Source organism: Drosophila serrata, unplaced genomic scaffold (genome assembly GCF_035046125.1).
Source record: "Drosophila serrata isolate PLE 108 unplaced genomic scaffold, ASM3504612v1 contig_323, whole genome shotgun sequence".
In the NCBI taxonomy this organism is placed as follows: Eukaryota; Metazoa; Arthropoda; class Insecta; order Diptera; family Drosophilidae; genus Drosophila; species Drosophila serrata.
Genome location: NW_028257221.1, coordinates 195,055 through 212,795, shown reverse-complemented (window position 1 = coordinate 212,795; position 17,741 = coordinate 195,055). Strand labels below are relative to the sequence as shown.

The 17,741-nt window shown below is 37.9% G+C and overlaps 1 long non-coding RNA gene across 2 annotated transcripts; it reads right to left on the bottom strand.

The window, feature by feature from the left end:
- Positions 1-3,338: 3,338 nt before the first annotated feature.
- Positions 3,339-14,724, bottom strand: LOC110180399 (uncharacterized). Of its 2 annotated transcripts, none has more exons than XR_015272745.1 (3): positions 3,621-14,724; positions 3,491-3,578; positions 3,339-3,414 (listed from the first exon to the last, which is right to left on the bottom strand). It is a non-coding gene; the product is annotated as an uncharacterized LOC110180399 (long non-coding RNA). The 2 variants fall into 2 exon arrangements; XR_002319456.2 differs by having other exon boundaries at positions 3,491-3,543.
- Positions 14,725-17,741: the final 3,017 nt, after the last annotated feature.

Genomic DNA, 17,741 nt, shown 5'->3' with positions numbered 1-17,741 from the left:
TTAATCCTTCCAAAAAAAAAAAAAAAAAAAACAATACACAGGAAGATAAGTTCTACCCCCATAAATTTTAAGTCGCTAAATCTGGAATCAGTTTTGGTCGTCCGCGTCCAATAGGACTACTCTCGGAACATACTTTAACATACATATGTTAAATTCCAATTGCCACTTTGTGTATAGAGAATGCGACTATGAAACTGGTCGATGGAAATAAAAAATTAACATTTTTTTTCCCGTCTTTTGCTTTTAAAAATTCTTTATTTCAAATAATTTTACACAAATAGTTTTCTGTGTTGAGGATTTTTTTTTATATGAATTTGGTTGAAAACGATTTCACTCATTGATGTACATATGTATATATGAAGACTATATGTAGTGTGAGCCGGAGACCAGCAGTAGCTATTTAATAAAGTACCGAAGGTGTCAGAAGGTTTTTATGGAGTTGCAATATTAATACAGTGACAAAGTCAATTTGTAAACAATTCGTAATTCATTCTTATCCTTTGAAAATATTTGAAGTTTTTGAACTATGAACATATAATATTAAAAGTTCTCGAAGTTTTTTATTTAAAAGTATTCCGATAATAAATTGATATTTGTGAATGAACACTATACTTAACAAAATATATCACTTGGTTATTAAATTACAATAATAATATAATAATATTTACATTCATAATTAATCATTGCTGCTATAATAAAATGTATAATATTAAAGATTAAAAGCAAATAACTTAAAAACTATTTCTTTTACCAAGTTTTAATATATGGGCAATTCTCTGGTGTCGAAGGCGACATTCGTACGCATACAAACTAAAAAAAAACATGTGCCAAAACTTTATTTTAATTTTACAAAATTTGAAACGTATAGCTTTTGGTTAGCTCTTGGTGCTAAGATCGATTTTGGGCCCTTGTTCGTTTTTAAGATATTCACTAAAATGCATTCTCACGCGACAAAAACAGAAGTTACATTTGCAAAAAACCAGTTTAACCCCTGATTTCAGCGAAGCATGATCAAAAATTGTAATGCAATAAAATTTAAATAATTATACACTCAATTATCTTAATAATGTATTTTGTTTGATTTTAAAATATTAAGTAGTTATTTTTTAAATTCTATTTTAGTCCCGGTCGCACGTGACGTTTTGGAAAGCGATAATTCAAACTAACTGTACGAACATTGGTGAACATTGTACTTTATATATGACTCTTTTCATTCTCTGCGTGATATAAGAAAGCAAAAGTAAAAGCAAAAGTTTAAGAGAATGGCATCAAAACAAAACATGTAATTTTTTATGACTTTTATTTGATAAAACCAACATTATTTACGTTTGCGCGTGTTTGACTTCGATTTTTTTTTAAGTTAGTTTAGAAAATGAATAATTATCTTTGTCTTGATTAATCTGACCAATTTTTTATGTAACTATGTTAAAAATACTAGTTTTTAAGCAATTTAAAGTTTTTGAACGCGGTGTACCTTACTGGAGAAATGCCCATATTTATTTACATATTATATTTTATTATATTGTATGTGCCTACTTACATATATGTATATTTCTGACACTGTACAATAAACTGCTTTTAATTATTAAACAGCCGCACAAAAAATGAAAAGTCTATCAAGATGTTAAGATTTAAGAGATAACGTTAATAAGACTTAATTATTCTCCCGACCCAAACAAAAAAATTCTTTAGCTTTGCGAATTAAAGCCTTTGTTATGTATTTTCGGCCGCGTTATGCAGACTAAGGTGCGTATAATCTAAGCCTAAAGCTTCTTATAGTCTCAAAAAAACTAGCATATGTAGAATGTTCACTTTTTTTAGCTTAGCAGCGTGATAATAATTATAGAACTAAATTCAAATCTAAAAAAAATTATAAGTGAATTAAAAAGAAAGAAATTTTTTATTATGATTGAAATATGACTCTTTACAAATTATTGTAAAAGCCGCATAATAATTTGCACGAATAAGACACAAATCTTAAACAAAATAACAAACAATGCAATGCCGAAATGTCTTCCTATAAAAATTGACAATATATATAATAAATAAAAATATACACATATGTAATTTATAAAATAAAACTAGTTAATATAATTTATTTGTTTTATTAAGTAAATAAATTTGAACAACTTTTTTTACAAGGATAGATTGACCTCTACTAAAATAAATACTCTTTCGCTATCATTAAGCTTAATGTAAACTTTAAATTCTTCAGAAATTTATACGGCTGACTTCCAAGATATTGTAGATACGGAGACATTTTAACGCAAACTTTCAATATAAAATAATATTGGTTTTTTTAAGATCTACAAAAATGTTTAGTCCGCGCCCGAAAGCCGAAAAGCCAATTAAAATTTTGATTTATTTATTCTATTTTAGTCATGTGACTATTTTTATTAATTATCATGTAAAATGTATTTACTATAAAAATTGTCAGAGAAGAGAAAATTAATTAAAATGTATCTTGATTTTAAATTCCATTATCAATTATATTTGCTTTCTGTTTACTCTACGTTAAATTATTGATGACACCTGGGAAGCAAACGAAGGACTATAAAAATAAGAAGAGATTGCTACCCACTACGTACGGCTTAATTAAGTCAAGGAAACTCATTTAAAAGCTTAAGACAATTTAATTGAATATTCAGAGTCAAAACCAACGCACAAAAAAAACGGTAACAGCAGCACAATCTAAATAGTGAAATCAAATATAATTATAAAAATACATGAAATTAAGCTAACTTCGAAACGCTTAAGTTTTTACATCCTTGCAAATTGCTTTTTGATCATTTATTTGTATTAATGGCTACTTTCCCCTTCAGTACCAATCCTTTAGGATTCAGGTCTGAATCAGGTTGGAATGTTCTAGACTACATCCTGAATCATTAGGGAGCTTTCATACAAGCCATCCAGGAATCTGCATACAGTAGGCGTTAGCAAACCTGAATTCGGACTACCTGAGGAATTTTTAGGGAATCATTAAGGAATCCTGCTAGGAATTTGTCATGAATTTCGACACGAATTCCCCCCTGAATCAGAAGGGAATTTCGGAAGGGATTCTGAACAGAATCATACAGGGATTTGGGACGGAATCAGGCAGTAATCATGGGGAATTCAGAGAAGAATCAGGTAGGACACTCAAAGGAGTACCAGGCGGAATCCCCAAAGAATCGTAGTGGAATTTAGAGTAGAATCAGATAGGAATCCCAGAGGAAAACGTGTAAAAGATCCCCGGAACCCCCCGCCCCATAGTAAATATCTGACGAAATTTATAATAAATTTTTTTATTTGTTTATTCATTTAAAAAACTTTGTAATTTCTTCAATGATTACCACAATTTTTCTTAGCATAACTTCTTGCGTTTCCCCTAAAATTATGTTACGTGTCTTTCCTTCCGGCTGTTGCCTCGTCAATCTATAATTAAAATTCATATGTATATACTTATGGATATTAGAATCAAATGGACAATATTTTTCACAAATATACACACCAATTAAGAAGAAAACAAATACTGGATATACAATCTCCTTCCGTTCACACTGTCTAGGTTAAAAAATTATCCAGGTTCAAAATCAATTCTGGAAATGAATTTATTAACTGAATACAAATAAGTCACTTACCCTTTAAAAATATTTAATAAATTACATTGCAAAAAACTTGTGAATACTTCAGGTGTCATTAGAGCTGTGAAAAAATTGATTTCACTAACGAGACTATCGATTCTTTTTATTTCGTTCAATAATATTTTTCATCATCTCAATCTAATTTCCGAACCACTGCTCCGAATCCCGTCAAAAACAACAATTAATTGTTTGGCAGTATCCGAACACAGGTAGAATTTTCATTGCCTACTTTGTTTCGGAGTTCTCTTACCGAAACCCATGAGATTTGTTTTTGTTTTTTTTAACATGACACCAGGAATCGGACAGGAAAGGAATTTTGGTACTGAAGGGTCACTACAGTCACCTATACTTATTATACATGTTAAACTTATTATACAGTTTTACATTCACAGTTTGGCATTTTTAAATTAAATGAAAATCTGTTGAAAACTGAAAAAGTTATAAGAGATGTTCCAAGGTTACAGTTACCTCGGGTTCTTTGCGTTTATTGCAGTTACCATTGTCGGTTATGCCAAGCTTGACTGCATATGCCGCAGCTTGGCAGTGTCCCATGAGAATTCCCACTAGCGTTCTGCAGTCATTCCGTGGTAAAGAACGTACTGGCTCCGTTTGTAATTGCGCTCTATGCACATGATCTTAGATATTTTTAGTGTTGTTGAATTTCTTCTCCATTTGTTTTTTGACAGTGTATCAGCCCGTCTCGTTCTTAGGGAGACGTGGACGTTTTCCGTTCTGCGTCTCGTCATTCCGAATCCTTCCTTTGCAAGTACGTCTGCGGTCTCGTTGCCATCAATGCTCTGGTGGCTGTGAACCCAGTAGATCCAGACATCTAGGATATTTAATGCCTCCTTGCTTGCCAGAACATTATTAGAACTTACCGCTAATGAATGCATGGATCTAATTGCCGCTTAGCTGTCTACGAACAGACTTACCGCCTCACGTGGATGGTCTATTCTCTGCGCCAGCTTTGCCGCAGCCTCGTCTCAGGTTCTGTGCATTATATGCCCGCTCCAAGTCCTCCTTCCATCTGGGAGTCGTCAGTTTATATTTTTAGGTATCGAGTATGGTATGGAACGGTTTTCCAGTCTTCAGGTCCCATGAATGTTGATGTTCTAGGCGTCATGTAGTCAGATGTACTGCTCATAGTACGACCAATTGAGCTGTGACCGTATCCCTGTGGCGACACCTTTCTAAGCGCTATCCACGAGATCAATTCTAATTATGGTCTCTAGTGCTTTTGTGGGGGTTGATCTCAGCACCCCAGATATGCAAGCAGTGCCTGCCGCTGGTTTCTCTCCATAAGCTTTTTGTTTGTCATCTTTTATTGGCTTGCCACCATACAAGGACTCCGTACAGCTGTGTCGGACGCACTACCAATAAGACGCAGTGCATCAGAGGGGGTGAGAGACCCCATGTGCTGCTGAGCATCTTCCTGGATGCATATAGCGCAATGGCGGGCGTTTTCACCCTCTTTAGTACATTAGGTTACCATGCCAGCTTGCTGTCCAGTATAGTGCTAAGAATTCGATTTTTGGGAGGAACCATGGCGGTACCTTGTATTTCTTAGTGAAGAGAATGAGGTCCGTCTATTCCACATTGATATTGAGTCCTACCTTGTCGGTCCACTCACATATCTAACTGAGTGCACCGTCTCCACTGATTTCCCTTTTGTATATGCATGCCGGTTGGTTGACAGTAATATGCCCACATAGTTTCGGATGTTTAAGTCCAGCATTTTTTCTAGCGTCTTGAAAAGAAAGGAGGTGAGGCTTACCGGCTAGTAGTCCTAGAGAGTGACGTGGCTGGTCTTTTCTGCTTTGGGTAGGAAGACAATCCTCGAGGTCCTCCATTGGGTTGGGATATAGCCCGTACTTAAACAATCTGTGTAAATTGCGTGTAGCCATGGAGTAATGACTTCTTTGGTCGCCTGCAGCATGGCTATTCCGTCTGTCCTGATGCTTATATCCCCGCGGAGGAGTCTATAGCCCAGTGAATTCCTCTAGAGGATATGAGATCATTTGGGAGATGCTCTTCCTTCGTTGCTAGTACCTGGTGCTCGTTGGCATTGGTGATCGCTGTTCAACCTGGGAAGTGCGCGTGCATTAGTGCTGTTAGGGCCTCTTCGCTGCCATCTGTCCACCGTCCGTCGTCGCGTTTGAGTTGACTCTGTATGGTGAGTGGCTTGGAAAGAAACTTCCGTAGTCTGGCCGTTTCTGGGGCCGTCTCTATGTTGGTGCAGAAGTTTCTCCAAGAGCTTCTTTGCGCCCCGCGTATTTCCTTCTTGTAATTCCAAAGAAGGATTTTGAATTCCTCGTTGGTTATATAATCCTTCGCCTGCTTGGCGAGTTTGAAGAATTCTCTGAGGTTATCGCGTTGGATCACTCCAAGGTCCCTGTTCGACCTGGGCGACGGCATTGCCCGAGACAATCTTTGACTAAAGCAACATCGGCGAACTCTTGCTCCATGGGCTGCAGCATCCTGAGGGACATGGATACCGGGCTCAACTCCACTCGCCGCTCAACTCAACGTAAGGTCACCGTTTTCCCTCTAGGTCCTTCTTCACCTCTCCCGCCTTCTTATTTATGTGGAGGGCCACGGATTGGCCCCCCTCTTTGGGTAACGCGAGTAATATGTGTAGTGCCTTCCAGTCTACTGCGCTGACAATCGACTGACTGAAATTATAAATGAAGCTCAGTATTAATATTTCACAATTAATTTCCCGACCGTTTGTATGGAACTCCCAGAAAAATTTGGGACCATTTTTATGGAATCCAAATGAAAAAATAGCAGTTCTATGTTATTGGTCGCCTTAATTAACCAAAAATTTTTTATTCTCGGATTTTTTGTGACGCAAAACTTTGCATCAACAAAATTGTATGATCGTTACGGGCATGTTCGAAGCGAATATTCAGTTTCGATCACTCTTGCCCGGTTGCGGAATAATTGCTTTTGATCAAACGTTTTGTGTGAATTGCAAAGAATGATCGAGACTGCTCCTTGCATTCAGGCCGATCACAATCATTTATTTTGGTCAAACCGGGTTCGATTCAATCCGATTATTCCATGAAGAAGAATTTGTGTATCTTAGTGTTCTGAGCATACTATTTGTTAAATTTGAGTTTTTAGGATATAAAATGACAAATAAATGAAGTTAATCTGTTTCAGTTAATTCTATTCATCGCAACTTCTTTTCTGCGCACATATAATTATGTACATATTTTCGGTCTGATTGCATCATTCACAATCAAATCAAGCGCAACATGAGTGAAGCTTGAGCGTTTATGGTTCGTTGGGCTTCATCGATCTTTTCCTACACAATCAGTTTCGATCATCATGCCGGTACGAACCAATCTGTATAAATCAGCAAACAAAACAAGCAAGCCGATTGAACGAGATCGTTTGTATTGTGCGCGAAGCTCGATCAAACAAGTTGTAACGATGCGCTGTGTAGGGTTTTGATCGGCTTGAGCGTTGTTGATTGAACCGGACCGATCATACTCAATGCAGTTCTCTGGTATGTAGTAATTGCGATGTATTTCCCGCTTTTCTGTTGAAATTCTTTGCCCCTAACCTCACGGAGTCCGAGACCCTTCCAACGAATGCAAAACCGTGAAAATCGTTACGTCATCAGGAAGGAAAACCCGCTTTTTATATAGTAAATATATGTATATATTCTTTTTATTTGTGCATCTATTATTATATTCGGAAACCTATGCGTCATTCACTAGAAATATGTGTGTAGACCAAGTAGATTTTTTGATGTTGACTTTTGCCTTTGAAAAATATATTAACAAATGAAAGAAAAAATGGTTGGTAAAGTGCTGTGCAACACCCAAATAAAAGCAAATTTTGTTAGCAATAAGCATTGTTTTTTTTTAACAAATGTATAAGTTCAACATATAGAACTTTATATATTCTTTATCAGCATCTATAACCGAGTCGATCTAGCCATGTCCGTCTGTCCGAATATATTATATATAATTTAAAGATTAATAATTTTTTTTTTTATTAAAAAAAATTCATTATTGACTTAGGTTGCATTAAAAACTAACTTTGCTTTAGCGTAACAAACGTTTATATAGCCTACGTGTTGCTCCAACGCTATCACCGTCTCTGCTGCAGTCGTTGGTTCCGCTGACGTCCTTTGTTCTTACTGGCTGCCCATGAAGATTTGTAACTATTTTTAGCCGTTTCTAATTACAATTGGTCAATGCATTGATTTCCCAATTGGCAGGTGCTCTAAATAAGTTCACCTGTTAAGTAACATGCGCTGAGATTGCATCTTTTAAATTAAACTGTTGTTTACCCGGTAACACTACATCTACTAAGCTTCTATCTTCTTAGCCAGCGATGGTGGGGCCTAAGTCGTTGACTCTTTCCTTCTTAAACGCGACTGTCCTCGGTCGCAACGTAAAAGAGTTCCGGTCCGGGTCGTGTAGGTTTTTTCTACGTTTCCGGAAGAGGGGCGGTTGTTCGTTCCGACTGTTTACGTTTTCGCAGGAGTTCTGTGGCAATGCCTATTATTACTACCAGGATTATTATGGTAGATCCATAACTAACAGAAGCTAATATTGTTGGTTTACTTCTTAGTTTCTCGATCACTTTTGTGTTGTTGATGTTTAGTTCTTTAAACATTCAATGTGAGAGAACTTCCTCAAGTTTCGTTTTTTCTCCCATGAGTTGGAAAACTGGAGGTTCTGGTTCGGCTATATTGATTTCACTTGATTTGTAAGTCACCTCGCCAATAGTAACCGTAAAGTTTCGGTATTGTATAAAAAAAAGAGCTATGTGGTTTTAGCTCCTTTCCATCTGGCGATACTGGCCCATTAAAAACGTTCAGCAGTATGGTGCCTGGCAGTATCTCCTCAAAATCGGGTATGTGATGATTGGTAATTATCTTACATTCAGGTTCTCTTTGATTTAGCTTTCTGAGTTACAAAAAGTTATTGGATTATTTATTGGATTCGCATGGTTCTGTTATTGCAAATAGTTGTTTCTTACACTTTAACAAATGTTCGTGTTTTATATCGATGATAATTTGGACTTTCTTAATTGCTTTAATTTTGGTTGGTAGGTTAATGTAAAGGAGGTCGTTACCGTTTGTGGCTAATTTGACCTTTTCAAACTCTAGTAATTCTTCAATGTTTAAAAATAAGTTTTTTTTCTGAAGATATCTTCTATTATTATGGTTTCTGTGGTTGTAAATACAAATGAATTTAGTGTGTTTGATTTCGCCCATGTAATTGCGTATATTATTTTAGTTATTTCTTCTTTTATTAATTCGATTTTATACTTTAATATTTAAATATTTTAAATATGTCTTAAATATTTTACTTTTCCATTTTATATTTTTTTTCGAGCTCTGAGCGTCTTTTATCGTTGCTTTAGTAACATTTGTAAGTTAATTTTTAATTTTTTAAGTATTAATTTTAATTAATATTATTCAATAATCTATTGATTACCACTTGTCTACTTATGTTTTCTAATTTTTCATTTATGTTGTTCTTTACAATTTTATAATTCTGACGATCAAGCGATCCTGCCAGCCATTTCCATGCAGTACCTATTGCTTCTGTTGTCCTTTTTCGTCTTGTTAAAATTTGTAGTCTTCGTAAATGTAAGGGATGAGATGATATGATTTTATGAAGTGACTCGTCTAATTCCGAATATGTTTCTTTGCAGCTCTGTAAGTTTAAAGTGTGGATGATTTTAAATGTTCCGTCTTGTTTAGCTGCCATTCCTTTTTCAAGTGAGATTTGCGAATTGAAATAATAGAGGATCATGGTTACAAATACTGTGGTTACAAATACTGTGTCGTGCTCTGGACTCTTAATTTGTAATTGTACATGTTTAGAGAGTTTACGCTTTTTTTCCTATAATGTAAATGTCTATATGAATAATATTTCATGGGTAATTGGGGATGGGGGTTGGTTGGATTTCTCTGTATACGTAAAACTTTCGGGATACATTTCGTTTTCCAGTAAGAGATTCTAAGTAAATTAATTTTTTTGCTGTGTCACGTGATGTGAGAGATTATGCATTTTTGAGTGGACAAAAATATTGTGACATTCAATAAGTTCTCATTTGTTTTGTGCGCATTAAAGACAATTTTATTTACAGACAAATTATTTACCAGATGTAATACATATTTTTTGCACATTTTTCCTAAGGAAAAGATTGAAAGAGTCTAACTTTGCTACTAACTATGTGGCCCGTCCGATACCTTTCATTTCACCTAAAAATAAGTTGAAATGATTAGCCTTTTCCAAATCATTTGCTAACAAGCCTCAATCTCTTTTGGAACAAATTTTGTGGACCGATGAGAGTTATTTTGAGTACCATGGGTCAAAAAATAAAATTTACTGCAGATTACCCAAAAATATTCGCAAGATAGTACGACTTATAATTCAACGTATACCACTTGGTGGTATTGTGTCATGCTTTGGGGATCGGTGATTTGGTCCCCATCAATGGGACGATGAATCAAGGACACTATTTGCGTATCTTGAATGACCACGCATTGTCTGCATGATTGTTATAAATAAATTTCATTAATGAATAAATTGCAGTTTATAACACAACATTTTTATTTATGTCAAAATACTTATGTATGTCCACGATTGTACACTCGTTCTGCAATATGAGGCTAATTTTTTTATTCAAACGACAATGGCGCTCTCTCTGCTCTCACAAAGGTGAGAGCCTAAAAATCGAAAAATAGAATGCGTTTACTTGTATGAGTAAACACAAAAACAAGCTGTGCGTTTGTGAGCGTGAATATGTGTGCGCTTCTCTTCGCATCCCTGCAGTACCTGTCAACAGTAATTCATCTACGTTTCATCAATAGTCAAGGGGGTGCTGTTGATTTTTCATCGATGACAGCCCATACAAACTGTTGATTTATTTAACATGGGCATGTCCTAGGCTGTCATCAATAAAAATTTATCAATAATTAATCGATGATTCATCAACAATTCATCATAAATTCATCGATGATTCATCAACAATTCACCATCAATTAATAGATGTTTCATCAACAATTCATCGATGTTTCATCAACAAATTTCTTAACGGCCTAGCCATGGTTCTGCCGACGACTGCCGTCTAGACTACCGCCGTAACTGTATCGTGCACAGAGAGTCGTAGTAGAAGTCGCAGTCGGCAGAGGGTCGACTCGGTAGAAGTCGCAGTCGGCAGAGCGTCGCCGCGGTAGAAGTCGCCGTCGGCGCTTTGATGATATGTTGATGACAGTGGCCTATTGATGACACGTGGAACTGCAGAGTAGAGTCAGCATGAATTCATCGCTGTATGCGTAAGAGATAAATGTGAGAGAGCTTGTAGCCAGTTCAAAAGCAAACAAAAAATCTATTGCATAAAAATTGTATGACGTTACGGATCTTCAACACTGTATTATCTTTGGTTCAACTATGGCTTAAATTTTCTTTTGGGCTTGCGGAATAAAAAAAGGTTCTCAAAATTGGTAAGTGCTTGTACTGAAAATATGAGATTGTGTGATAAGCTTTCATCGCTATGAACTGTTTCTGATGAACTTATTGAATTGATTTCCGCGGGGATCGAGACAATGCATCTGCTACTGCATTAGCAACTCGAAGCTTATATATGATCTAGCGGTTGTATTTACCAATGAGATCTCTCCATCGTTTTAGCTTTGCGTTATGGTTATTTATTTATTTTATTTATTTATTTATCTATTTGAAAAAGTCAAGGGTTAATGATCAGTGTATATTTCTACTTATGAAAATCCAAAAACAATAATTTAATAACAAAGGCCAAAAGACAACTGTTTCAAGCAATCTAACATCAGCAACTGGCTTTTATTAACAGCAGCAGAACTAGAGAACAGAGATTTGGTATCTTCATGGTAATGAGCTTTTGTTTACATTGTATATTCAAAAAGAAACCGGTTCGGGAGATGCGAATTTAAAGAGTTTGACCGAACATCCCGGCCGTCTTGAAAGTATCATCTTTCAACAACATTGTGATGCAGTGGGGAGTACTGCCAGCTTATGCACTGGTCAGCAGCATACACCAGTGCTAGTTCGAATGTGGGCCACTCGGATTAGCCCATCCTGTCCGGGAATATCGTTCTCAATGCGCCCAATCTTCCATCGCTGAGGAGGAAGGTTCTCGTCGTGGATGATAACCATAGTGTTCGCCTTGATGTTTGCCGATGGTGTTGTCCATTTGGTTCGAGCGCGTAGTTCTTGTAGATAGTCGAATGACCACCGCCGCCAAAACTTTTGCTTTTTTGAGGTCACGGCATCGAACCGTTCCAGACTGGTCGCATGTGTCGACGAGACGGGCCTTTCTGGAAGGGAGCGATCTTCATCTCATCGTTCCTGCAACTGGTGAACCGTGAGCAAATCTCGAATATAGTCAAATTTAACCATCTCCGCAATTGTTTAAGGGGACTTGCATTGGAAGCTGTCGCAGCCTTCCCGGTCACTGGAGAAAATTATGCAAAGGCTTCGGAAAAGCTGAAGGATCGTCCTACGGTTAGCTAGGGAGGGCAAATTTATTAAGAAAAGTCTACTTGAGTAAGACGGCAATATTAAATCACCCTCGCAGGTTAAGCCTCGGACGGGGTTAACTTAAATTTTCTGATTTGTGTTTATAACTTCCCGTTCACTTCGCGTGTGCGTGCAGCTATTCTTATTTGTGTATATAATTGGTTTTATTTTCCAATTTAGTTGTGCTGCTAGTGCTAGCTTTTGCATATTTTGCATTCCTTTTTGTGCCCTCTTCGTCTAGCTTTTGTTTGCGCCGTCGCAACAGCTAAACGTTTTTGCTTTCTACTTATCTCCCACACTCTCCCACTCTCTCGCATTAGCTGTGCCGCTGAATTTCTTATCTTATCTGATCTCATACGTTCCCCGCTCTCTCGCTCTCGCTGTGACTCTTCACTTCTTTCTTCATAGCTCTGTTGTTTTTTTCCAAGTACAAGCACAGTTGTAAGTCCTTATAATGTCCGTAAATATTGTCTGTTTCGTCAAAACCTACAAAAAGGCAATTGCTGCAGGTGACCTTACAATCGGCTGCTGGCTGTGCGACAACGTCATGAACTCCAAGTGTATTGGAGTTGCAGCTCGGACGGTGAACGATGTAAAAATAAAACATCGGCCTGCGTTACTGTTGTGAGGCCTGTCGCGATGTAAAAAGGAAGATGATGTCTTTCATGCGGCAAACCAAAAACGGTTTTAAGGGCATTTTAACGAGTTTTCGTAAAACTCTTGATATGTTCTTGGCGCTGGACACCCAATTTAATAGCCTTACTCTATTAAATGAGTCTCCTAGGCGCAAAAAAACTGCTATTGGTGGGCAGCATGTAGACGGACCCCAACTACCTGCAACGGGCTCTCAGCAGCAGCCTCCCTCGGCACAGCCCTCGACCTCAGCATTAATTCAAAGAGTGCTGAGATAGAGCACTAGAAAAGATTCGGTACCCGAATGTGCAGCGGGAGTGGCGTACCGCCGGTGATTTCTGTTTTGTCCCCAGGAGGGTCGCAAATATTGATCCTTCAAAGTCCCGTGTTTACCAATATATATGCCCAGGGCGCTACGCTTGGAATACCGACCGACAATTGCACGGCAGATAACCAAACTGCCTTGCCAAAAGCACTTATAACGGATCCTCCGACGAGATATATTTTTGTTTCGCGGCTCTCCCCTGATCAAACATCGGAAGATGTTCTCGCCTTTATACAAGGCAAAACCAGAGCCGAAAAAATTAAGATAAAGGTGGAAAAGTTCAAATTTTCTTACGCTAGGGACATTTCATCTTTTAAAATAAATGTCCCTAACGAGCTCTTTAACACTATTTGCTTTCCCAACTTCTGGCCAGAGTACATCGTTGTTAAGGAGTTCGAGGCGAAGAAAAAGAAAAAGCGGCCTGTAGGAATAACTCTTCTCAGGCCTGATTATACCACTGCGCCTTCTACGTCTTCCAATCCCAACCCAAAAATCTAACCTACTGCCTAGGTATTTCCTATCAGAATACAAGAGGCTTACGTAGTAAGCTTCCTAACTTGCATTCTGATAGCCTTTCGTTTGCATCTCAGGTTATTGTGCTCACAGAAACCTGGTTAAAGCCGGAGATTCTGAACTCCGAAGTTTTTCCAGCTGTGTTCACAGTATATCGGCTAGATCGCCCTATCAGACGCTGGGGTGGAGTTCTTATAGCGGTGGACTCCTCACTCACGTCAGAATTATTAACCTTCGAGGAATGTAACGATGTTGAATTCCTCTGTGTGAAGCTATCTATCAAAGGTACCTCCATTTTTATTACCTGTTCCTACATACCTCCACTGTCGGAACTTCCTATTTATTGGAATCACCTTTCCGCTATTCAGATGGTTTCCAGTAGACTTTTGGATAGAGACCAGTTGGTAGTTCTAGGAGATTTTAATATCCCTGGTGCTATTTGGTGCTCAAATAATTCCACCAATACTCTCCATACACCTACACAACATGGCTTGCTCGATCTTTGCTTCGTCTCTGATCCTGCGAGAGTCAGTTTAGCAAGGGTGGCGCCTCTGACGCAGCCCGAAGATCCTTATCATCCAACTTTCGATGTGACTCTTGATATTGGGTGTGACGTACAGAATATTTCTGACCGTCCAGCCAATAAAGTCCTATGTTTTCGCAAAACGGACTTTGAACGGCTGAATAATTTTATAAACGAGTTCAATTGGTCCGATCTATACATGTGCACTGACATGTCAGTTGCCGTGGATAATTTTTTAAAGTGCCATGAATTCATTTTTTACTGAATGTGTTCCGTTATATTATCCGCCAAGCTCGAATAAACCGCCTTGGTTTATTAAAGAGCTCTTCGTATTTACACCAGACTTATTCCTACGACATACCCAAATCAAACTTTATTTTCTGTCCTAGCCTAAACGAAATCTCTCTCTCTTTAGATCTTCATCGTGTCAAGCCAGTTTATTCGCCAGGTCCCGACGGAATTCCTGGCTGTGTGCTCAGGTATTGTACCGACGCCCTGTGCTATCCCCTTCTGAAATTGTTTACTTTGTCCTTAGAAACCTCCCACTTTCCTATTATTTGGAAGGAATCGTTTATTATTCCTCTCCACAAAAAAGGTAGCAAATTGGATGCCAGCAATTATAGAGGAATCTCTAAGTTGTCGGCCAACCCTAAACTATTTGAAAATATTATCACCCCTTACTTACAGTACCGTTGCAGATCATTTATTTCTCCATGTCAACGTGGTTTTATTAAGCTAAGATCAACAACAACAAATCTTTTGGAGCTCTCTTCCTATATTATAAAGGGCTTCCATAATAATTGTCAGACAGATGTAATCTATACTGATTTCAGTAAAGCATTTGACTCTGTTAACCGTTCTCTCCTCGTTAGAAAACTCGATTCAATGGGTTTTCCAAGTGATCTTTTTAATTGGATCTCTAGTTATTTTAATGGCAGGACGCAAAAGGTCCTCTTTTAGAATAATTTATCCAATGTTCTAAGGGTTACATCTGGCGTCCCGCAAGGAAGCCATTTGGGACCCTTATTGTTTACATTATTTATAAATGACCTGCCCAAAGTCTTGACTAACTCCAGAGTACTTATGTACGCGGATGACGTCAAGCTTTGCGTGCAATACAATGACGTTGCCTGCCAGTCGGATTTACAAACAGATCTTAATAATTTTGAAACTTGGTGCCGTGTAAACTTATTAAACTTAAATGGCTCGAAATGCAAGCTAATGACATTCTCTCGTGTCGTTCCTAAGCTTGCTACTTACACGCTGAACTGCTGCTCTTTGGAAAGAATTAATACTGTTTTCCATTTGGGCTTCCGCTTGGACCCAAAACTTGACTTTATTGATCATATTTCGTCTATGGTGAATAGAGCCAGGGGTGTGCTTGGATTTATTAAACGGTGGTCGAAGGAATTCAATGACCCCTATGTTACTAAATCCTTATATACTTCCTTTTTCCGTCCTATCCTAGAATATGGATGCTGCATTTAGAGCCCTCAGTGCGGCGTCCATAGTAAACGCATTGAGTCGGTTCAAAAGAACATTTTACTTTTCGTTCTACGTGGTTTAAATTGGGATGCAAACCAAAGATTACCTTCCTACTCTAGTAGACTCCTATTAATAAACTTGCCGTCCTTAGCCAATCGTAGAACGATGCTAAGAATAACCCCTATTTTTAACCTTATCCATGGTGATGTGGAAAGTGCTGACTTGTTGAGTCAGCTTAATTTCTACCTACCATGTAGAGCTACTGTAGAAACTCCTTCGAACTGCATGAACCTTTTAGAGTGTTATGTGCAAATTATAATAATTTGTACACACTAATCTCTAACGTAGATACCCTTCCCAAACAGACACGTGCCTGGTGTCATACGGGCTACTTGAATGTACTGACCTTAGTGCATAAACGTCCATATAAAAAAAAATTCAATGGAGTTACTATGGACTCCAATTGAGGACTCCAAACGCATGAACCATACTTCAACAAAGGGCGATCAAATGACGTGAAGAGCGTCTTTGATACATAAGGAGAATCGAATTCTTTCGACCACATTTTAATAAATCCCATCATTCCTGTGGCTTTGTTAACCATGCTAGAAATATGATCGGAGAACCAAAGTTTGGGATCTAGTCGGATACCTAGATCGTCAAAATGAGAGATTCTTTCCAAAGCACAGTCGTAAAGCATATAAGTAGCAAGCAGGGGAGTGACTCGTGAAAATTTCAACAGTTTATATTTAGAGCTGTTGAGTAATTTCAGGCCCATATCCCATATGTACCATGGTAAAGTTCTAATGGCTCTGAACGATTACGGCGAAAATAAATATAATTTAATTAAAAACTGTTGAGATGTAAAGAGTTAGCGTGACACCACGCGTGAAAGTTGTTAAGATCCACTTGTAAGTCTGTCTGGGTTGAACTATCCCTATACTGCACGCAATGTTTAACGTCAACAGCACACATAAGTGCTCTAAATTTCGTTAGAACCTGCGGCAGATCATTGACAGTGTGAATAACAATGGACCAAGGTGGCTACCTTGTGGGATGCCAGACATGACACTGAGGCTATTGGATAGAGCATTTTTGAACAGAACCTTTTGAGTCCTGTCACTAAGAAAGCTCGAAATCTATTTAAGAAGATCACCAGGAAACCTTATTAAATCGAGTCTCCTTAAAAGAAGAGAGTGATTATCCGAGTCGAATGCTTTATTAAAGTCCGTGTAAATCACATCGGTTTAAAGGTTACGTTGGAAGCCTCTAATGACCAAGGAGGTAAGTTCCAAAATATTAGTTGTGTGTGGTCTTCGCCTCATAAAACCATGCTGACATGGAGAAATAACGGATTTCGGATTGGGTTTACGCTTAGTGTTAACACTGTTATAAAACTATTTTGGGTTCTGCAAACCCTGAACCCTACAACGAGTCAATTTTTATAACACTGAGCATTAAGCTCGGTAAAGTTAGACAGAGTGCTTAGATAACTAGAGAGAACAGTGTGGGAACCGGTGAGTTTATATTTATTATAAAGTTAAGACTTTTTTAGACGTGTTAGCTATTTGTTAAACCAAGATGGTTTTTTAGAGAGCAACGGATAGGTTACCGGAACACTTAACAAAAAGAAAGAGATTATGGCACTGTAAACAATGTCCACGGCCGTTGCCATGTCAGAGCACATGTACAGATCGGACCAATTGAATTCGGATATAAAAGGATATTTTTGGTAGTCCGCTTTTCGAAAACAGGGGACTTTTTTAGCTTTTCGACTAGGTTTAATTCCTATGATATTACCCGTATTGATAGTCACTACGAAAGCTGGATGGTAAGGATCTTCAGGTTGAGACGAAGCACAGATCGAGTAAGCGGTTTAATGAGTTATGCACATGGTTAACTTGAGATAAATGCAAATCAAGCAATCCATCTATAAGGTCATGCTATGCCGCAGTCTGAAGGACATTTGACACACCGTCAGAAGACCAACGAGCTCCAGGTATATAAAAGTCCCCCAGAGCCAGTAGTTGGTTCCTATCTGAAAGCCTATGGGAAACGGCCCGAATTTCCGAAAGGTAATTTTAATAAGTTGGCTCTTAAGACGATGG